The 8,231-nt window shown below is 40.4% G+C and overlaps 1 non-coding gene across 1 annotated transcript; it reads left to right on the forward strand.

Moving 5' to 3' along the window:
• The first annotated feature begins 989 nt into the window (after positions 1-989).
• Positions 990-1,096, forward strand: LOC139185060 (U6 spliceosomal RNA). The gene has a single exon (XR_011568642.1). It is a non-coding gene; the product is annotated as a U6 spliceosomal RNA (small nuclear RNA).
• Positions 1,097-8,231: the final 7,135 nt, after the last annotated feature.

Below are 8,231 nucleotides of genomic sequence, written 5' to 3' on the forward strand. Positions count from 1 at the left end.
ATACGGATAAACAAAGGTGTTAAACACAGTGATGGAACAAACCTCCTGGAATTTGAGGGAAATGTGAGCTGGTCATATGGATGCAGGACCAACTCCAAGACATGATGGCTGAACCCAAGAGAATAAGGAGAGAGGAAAAGAAAGGCCAGTGAAGGACAGATAAATAGAAACATGAAGGGACCGTCTGAGGTCCCAGTTGTAAGATGGGAGCAGAGGTAGAGAAACCAGGGAAGGATGCTGAGTAGCTGGAGAGGGCTGGGATGTTGCCATGAAGACTTTGTATGTAATTCCACATTTAAATTTCTTTACTTAATGAATTTATAAGCAATGATGGTTAAAAATAATAATGTATTTAAAATTATTCTGCAAAATAGTCTATCCTACAGGATGGGATCTTAGCTAATTAGACAAAGCTTTACCAAAATGTTAAGTCTAGCACCAGCAAAGATTCCATCTCCCTGCAATTTCTTTCAATTCTGTATGTTTTCCTTTTGTGTCTCATATTGTTAACTTTGAAAACAGGAGAATTAGGTTATTCTGAGCAGTTACTAGGTAAGCACAGATGGTTTTGTGTGGTTGCTGGGTGGCCAGCTCTGTGGCACAGATCTATACTCATAAATTGAGTTTGTCAAAAGCATGGAGAATATCCAGCTCTTTACAGGAGCTATATTTCACCAACCTGTTTTTCTTTTCTCTCCCTCTACTACAGCAAAGCACCTGAGTGAACTCTCACGTATCATAATCAATAATTTCTTACTTGCTCCTGGGAACAACATATTATTTTTTGTTTGTTCCTGGGCATTTTTCATATGCAATAAACCCAGCTGACATATGTATCCATTAATTAAGAGTGTAAAAGCTTAATGACTGAGGGCAGATAAGGAAAGTCTCGCTAGGGGTCAGGTCTAATAAATTGCGTGGGTTTATTTGTAGTGCCAATCAACTGTTTTTGGTCTCTCTTTTTTCAGCCAAGTTAAGTGTGAGTTACAGTGCTCACTACTGTGGCACATACACTAAAATCAAAATGATACAGAGAAGATTAACATGCAACCCGACCAAGTATGATATGCAAATTTGTGAAGCATTTCATTTTTTTTTTAAGTGGCCACAAAACCTAGAATCTTCTAGTTTCCTCATTGCTATTTCTTTCGTTAAGAGGAATTTACTGGCTAAGAATGTGGTCATTGGCAAAACCCGTCTTTCATCTTCATTATTTGTAAACTGCATGATCACAGGCAAGTTATCATTCTCCTTACCCTCAATTTTCTCATCTGTCTCAAAAGAGTTTTTTTGTGAAGCTTAAGTGAGATAAAGCATGCAACACATAATACAGGGTCAATAGTGATTAACAGATTGGAAAAACTTATACTTTCTGTCATAAACTCATACCCACCAAAACGAAAGCCCCACAGAGTCGCTTTAAAGTCAACCTAACTACTGGATTCTGAATAAAGAGGTTATCATTATTTATTACTTGTTAAGTATCCTGAAGGATTGTGTTTGCACATGTATATAATGTAAACTTCCCAGATGGTGCTAGTGTTACCAGATGCACTAGCATCTGCCTGCCAGTGCAGCAGACACAAGAGCCGAGGGTTTGATCCCTGTATCAGGAAGATCCCCTGGAGCAGGAAAAGGCAACCCACTCCAGTATTCTTGCCTTGAAAATTCCCAGGACAGAGAAGCCTGGTGGGCTACAGTGCACAGAGTTACAAAGAGTTGGGCAGGACACACCCTATAATGTAAGCTACAGAAACCACAGGTTGCACAGACCAGGTCTTCTCTTTTTCCTCTAGCTCTGAAATATTTTTCTGTCACGAAGGAGGTTATTTGGGTTATTTATTTTTATCTTGTGAGCCCAAGCCTGTGATCACGTGAGACCCAGTTCACTATATTAATGACAGGAAGTTACAGTATTTCAACCATAGAAAAGCTAGAGTATAATTTTTAAAAACTTCTTCCTGCAAGTGTCAGTATTGGCTTCTAATAATGATGAATTAACGTTAGTCTGTCCTCTCTTAGTATCTAATAAACTATTGTCATTGTTGCTTAGTCCGATTCTTTTGGGACCCCAAAGACTGTAGCCCGCTAGGCTCCTCTGTCCATGAGATTTCCCAGGCAAGAATACTGGAGTGGGTTGCCATTTCCTCTGCCAGGAAATCTTCCTGACCCAGGAATCAAACCTACATCTCCTACATTGGCAGGCAGAATCTTTACCACTGAGCCAGCAGGGAAGCCCCTAATAAGCTATTAAATAATGTCTAATAATTAGATGATGGGGTGAGAAATCCATTTTTCATGTTTATTAAGTATTTGCCCTTAAATACTCTGTCCATTTTTTCCTCAGGGGACCTTTCATCACCAAGCACACAAGGAAGATTATTACTGTTTTCATATATAAAGATTTGAGACTGTTCAACTTGAGAATCGCAATGCTGTACTTATTCCACCAAACTTACAGTTTTCAAAAAACCAAATGACTGGCTTATAGTTACAAACTTCTTATATTTAACTGACCTGCTCATCAGATACCTGCTTTTTAAAGGAAATGCTTCTTACTTCAAATCATTTGGCATTACAGGAACAGTTTCTGAAAACCTGATGGAAAAGTATTCTTCAGAGGAGAGGTCCAATATTTCACTCCAGCTTCCACTGAGAATATTAAATCTCTTTTTCTTTTTTTTGGGCAGCTGAACAAAAACAGCTTTTACTTGTGATATACAAATACAACCAGTTCAAAAAGAGATCACTTTTCGCCTTTGATTCCAGTGATAACAAGTTGCTAAGAAAAAAAAATACATATATATATATATATATATATCAAGAAGGAGTTTATCTTCAAAGTTTTCTCTAAAGAAACCCTAAGAAGGGTTAAAACAAAAGAACCATAAACTTGTCATATATACATCTGATATTAGCAAAAATAACCTGAAAGGAGGTAAAATCTCAAAATTAATATTTTAACATGCTCCAAATAAACAAACAAAAAAGCCTAGTTCAAAAGTCCTGCTACGTTTCTCAAAACCAAGACCTTGGGGGAAATGGAGAAAGACTGATAATTCAAAACCGAATGGGCTCAACACCAGTGATAGGGTGACCTGTGGATCTCAGGCAGTCCTTCCCCCTCTAACAGTCTTTAGGAAGCAGCAGAGGGGGCTGGATCAGCAGGGCCCAGCACCATCTGCCCACCTACCAAGGGGCTCAGTGTCAGGTGTCCAGCAAGCAGAAAGAGAGGATATACACTGAACCTACCTTAGGTGGGATTTACACTGGGGTCCCTTTTGGTTCCTTTTAGTGGGAGGTATCAGAAATCCATAAGCTCTTTAAAAATGTTTAATAAACTTGCTTCGATGAGTTGGTTAGATAGAATCACCTACTAAATATGAGTTTGAGCAAGCTCCAGGAGATAGTGAACGACAGGGAAGCGTGGCCTGTTGCAGTTCATAGGGTCACAAAGAGCCAGACATGACTGAGCGACTGAACAGCAACAAAGTTGGTTTGGTTTTTAAATGAAAAAAGAAAAAGAAATTCATGATCTAAGACAGTAAATATTCAGCATTCTGTGTCCTTTGAGAGAGAGCAGGAATTGGAGGAAAACCTCTTCTGAAATATGCTTCTGTCCATCCATGATTCTCGGAAGGCTCCTTCCAATGCTCTTCCAGCCATTAAACTCTCCCCCTTGGGAACATGCCCTGGGAGGGGAGGAACAGAGGTGGGCTTATACCTGTGCAAAGCTGCGAGGCCCTCTCCAAGGGAATGCCAGTCCACGGCTGGTGGGCCAAGAGCAGCTCCCAGTAGTCAGCAGCGGAGAGCTGGGCAGGGGAAGGGGGCTGTGTACATAGCTACCCCCTCACCCCTGCAGGAACCTAGGGGAGATCTGCCTGCACTTAGTGGGTGGGGCCTGAGCAGACACAGGTTAGGACAGACACACTTCCTCAGGAAGAACCTCAGGAAGGCAGAAACTTTGAAACACTCCCTACAGCAGAGCTCAAGGTTGTCCAAGGGAATGTGTGGTGCTTTTTCCTGGATAAGGGTTTAGTTATTTTCTTCCTGGGAAGGGAAATAAGGTCTGGAGATCAGGACTCTGCATCTTTTGATCAGAACTCTAATTTGGAGATTATAGTCTAAGCTCTCTTCATCCCATGATGGAGAGGAAGGACTTCTCCTCACTCCCACCTGTGCCAGGTGATGCCACCAAGAAAAGCCACTGTCCGGCCTCTGAGAGGTGGTCTTGATGCAGCCCCTGCTGCGGGGCGATAGCACTGATGCCTCTCTATGGCAGGGAGGGGTCAGGCTGGGGAGAGTGGGCAGAGGGGCCTGCTGCTGGCTGGGGGCACTCTAGAGGGGGTGGGGCACTGGGGAGGGACCCCCACTTTCTGAGAGCTATCAGAACAAAGATAGGATTAGAAATGGCACTAAATATGCCAGGAGCAAGGGGTCCTTCTTGGGGAAGACGAGGGCCTCCCCAATGTTATTCCCCACCTCTTGAGAGTAGGAACATGGGTGTCTGGGGTGGTGTGAGAGGCAGGGGGAGAAAAAGTGGTGGGCGTTGATGGAGAAGGGCAGGCAGGCCCTCTGGTTTTCTTCGAATGAAAAATTCAAGTCGCTGCCGTGAGATTAAGAGATTAAGATCAGAATGCAGCCAGGTTCAAAGGCCCAAAGAAGCCATAGGCCCCGTCCACACTTGTTCCTGGTCCTCTTGGTCCCTCACCGACAAGCAAAGGAGAGAGGGTGGCAGCCTTCCTCCGGAGTCACTTGTCCCCTGGGACAAATGCACACTTACTGTGGATCCGTAAAGGCACAGCCACAGAGAACTCCCTGGCTTCCCTGTGTCATGGCACCAAAGACCTTCCCAAGATCTTCATCAGAGCATCCCATACACGACATAGGAGCCTTTTTGAAGCCTGTCTCCAGCGCCCAAAGCCTCCTCTTTGGGAACCAGCCAGACCCTGACCAAGGGCTCCAGGACTTTCAGAAAGGTGGGTATAAACACTCCATTTGTCCAAATATGTGGGTGTGGTGGAGGGGGTGGTGACCATTTAGGTCACTGCAGAGCACTGAGTAGAGTTCCCTGAGCACTGAATAGAGTTCTCTGAGGACAGTAGGTTCTCATTGTTACCTGAAACACAGTATCAATAGTGTATATATGTCAGTCCCAATCTCCCAATTCATCCTGTTCTCCCCCTTTCCCCTCTTAGTGTCCATATGTTTATTCTCTATATCTGTGTCTCTATTTCTGTTGTGCAAATAAGATCATCGGTATTGTTTTTCTAGATTCCACAGGTATGCATTAATATATGATATTTATTTTTCTCTTTCTGATTTACTTTACTCTGTATGACAGTCTCTAGGTCCATCCACGTCTCTCCAAATCATTCGATTACATTCCTTTTTATGGCTGAGTAATATTCCAGCCATATTGCATTTAATATTGTACATATGTACATCTTCTTTATTGGTTCTTCTGTTGATGGACATTTAGTTTCCTTCCATGTCCTGGCTATATTATAAATAGTGCTGCAATGAACATTGGGGTGCATGTGTCCTTTTGAATTATGATTTCTTCTGGGTATACACCCAAGAATGGGATTGTTGGGTCATGTGGTAGTTCTATTTGTAGTTTTTTAAGGAACCTCCATACTGTTCTCCATAGTGGCTGTATCAATTTACATTCCCAGCAAGAATGCAAGGGGATTCCCGATTCTCCATATGCTTTCCAACTTATTTATTTATTGAAAACCATTTTTGGGGGGTTTTCACTGTTTTTTAAATTGAATATAATACCAATTGTCAGTTTTGCCTCCTCACTGACTGATGAGATAAATCAGTACAAAATTTGGTATGAAATCCACTGAAGGTGGATTTCAGTCTGGAAATTTATGGAGAAATCTATTTAAATGTCCTAAAGTTAAGCAAGAATACTCATTAAAAATGCAAAAATAAAAAATCATATTATGCAATAGGAATCAGAAACAATAGATGCCATAATAATTGTAGCTATAATAGCATCAAAACAATGATTTTTATCAGTGACATAAACAAGTGATTCATTTTGAATGTGCTGCAACTTAGATTTATTGTTCTCCTTTGGTTCCATTTTGGAATGTCTGGTACAAAAACTACAGATATCTGGGGGCTTTGATCCATGATGAAGCCAAATAATCACCCAATTTTTGTTGAGATGAATTGAAATTTGAATGCTTTATTTGTGGTTATAGTATGCCACCTGCTTGGTGTACTAAAAAAAAAAAAGAAAAGCTCTTGTTTTTTCTTGAAAGCTTTCATTTTTTCCCTGGATTTCAAATAACTTTGCTGTAAAAGATGTTGGACTTTGGTGCTTATGTTTCAGCCATCAATGTATTTCTGATGTATTTCACTCATTTGAAATATGTTGCAGAGATATGACAGCTGAATATTAGTAAAATCCAGCTGGTGAAAACTATTACTCTTCCATTCTCCCATTTATGAGACAATCTCTAAATTCTCTGAATTGGTTTCCAGACTGCAATCCCATAATCACACTGTGTTTCAGTAAAATGAAAGATCTAGTAATGATCTAGCAATTCAAACAAAGGATCATTGGAATTGAAGACAAATGGTGAAAAGAATGCAGGCAATTGTTTGAAATCTCATGGTGTGTCAGTTAGCTTTTACTGAATGACAAAACACCTCAAAACTTAGTGGCTTAAAACAGAAGCCATTTGTTTGGTTCACACTTTTTGCAGTGGGAGTTGGAATGCACAGGGCAATTCTTCTGGTTTAGGCTGGTTCTCAGTTATCTGTAGTGAGCTGTTGGCTGGCACTGCTTCCAGTGGTTAAGTGGAAGGAATGGGTCACAGGAATGACTGGACCACATGCTTTTCATCCTCAATAGGCTTGTTTGGGCTCCGTCATATGGTGGTGGTAGTGGTGGCGGTTAGAGGGGAAGCCCCAAAAGCACAAGTGCTTTTCAATCCTTTGCTTGCATCATGTTTGCTAGCATCCATTGCTCAAACATGTCCCGTGGCCAAGTTCAAGTCAAGTTTGCGAGTGCTCCATTGTTCGTACTTATGGCACATAGCTTACTAAGTAAGATCAACCACTGAGGAAGGGAACTCTTGTTGTATAATTTTGGCACAATTCAAAATCTGTCATCTAAAAAAATATTTTGAGAATTCTTTGGTGGTCCAGTGGTTAGGACTCAGTGCTTTTACCATGGGCTTGGTTTTGATCCTTGGTTGTGGAACTAAGATCCCCCAGACCACACAGCATGGCCAAATAAATAAATAAAACATTTTAGAGATAGGTCAAAGACAGACTCAGTGACAAATAGTAGATAAGTTCAGCTAAAATTAATCCTTTGTCCAAAAACTTTGGGAAACATTGTTTGGATGAGCAGACATTGATTATGAAATTAAGTCAGAGGGAGTTGTGTGTGTTCTCTCTGCTCAGAGTTACCATTGTCTATATTAAAAAAGTGCTGAGAATCTTTGCTTGGGTTCTAGAATGGCTTTCTTAGATAATTCAGTTCAACTCATCCTATTGTTGTGTGTCTAGAGTTGTAGTGAAAGTAAGTATTTTTAGCTTATGTGCTTTAAGTATATATATAATTATACCGTGAAGACTTTTAGTAGAGTTGTAGTTATAAAATCAAGGTAGAATACAATATTGGAGTTCTAAAGGACTGAGAATTATTGATTCACAGAGCTGAGAGAGACAATTTTCCATCACTGCCTAATATTAGGGTGAGGCCAGAGTGTGACCACTGTAACTCATTCTTGGAAAACAGCAGAAACTGCTCTCAGGTGATAGGATTCATCTGAAAAATAAAGTACAGTCTCTGTCCTCACCCCATCTATTCCAGCCCACTCTACCCAAAACCTTGCTTTAGTACTTCAGGAAATTGAAGAGGTTTGAATGTATTTGGTTTTAAGAAAAGAAATTAATTTAGTTCTTATCTTTTAAATAATTAGCACCAATGTTCATAAACTAAACTTAAGTTGTTCTCCCACTTAGCATTTCAAGTGAGAGCTTTCTTTTCTGCATTAAAACGTCCCTAAATGACTGTTTATTAACCTCCAATTAAAATAAATAAATTTATATTTAAAAAAATGACTCTCTTTGACTACTGCTTAGTGAATTTTTCCACCTCTTTGAAATAATCTGTCAATTTTCCACTCTCTTTTTATGTTTCTTTGTCACATTCCTGTTGCTCCAGAACTGACTTTAGATGTCAGGAATGAACAAAGTGC

The sequence above is a fragment of the Bos indicus genome, chromosome 9 (assembly GCF_029378745.1).
Source record: "Bos indicus isolate NIAB-ARS_2022 breed Sahiwal x Tharparkar chromosome 9, NIAB-ARS_B.indTharparkar_mat_pri_1.0, whole genome shotgun sequence".
NCBI classification, from domain to species: Eukaryota; Metazoa; Chordata; class Mammalia; order Artiodactyla; family Bovidae; genus Bos; species Bos indicus.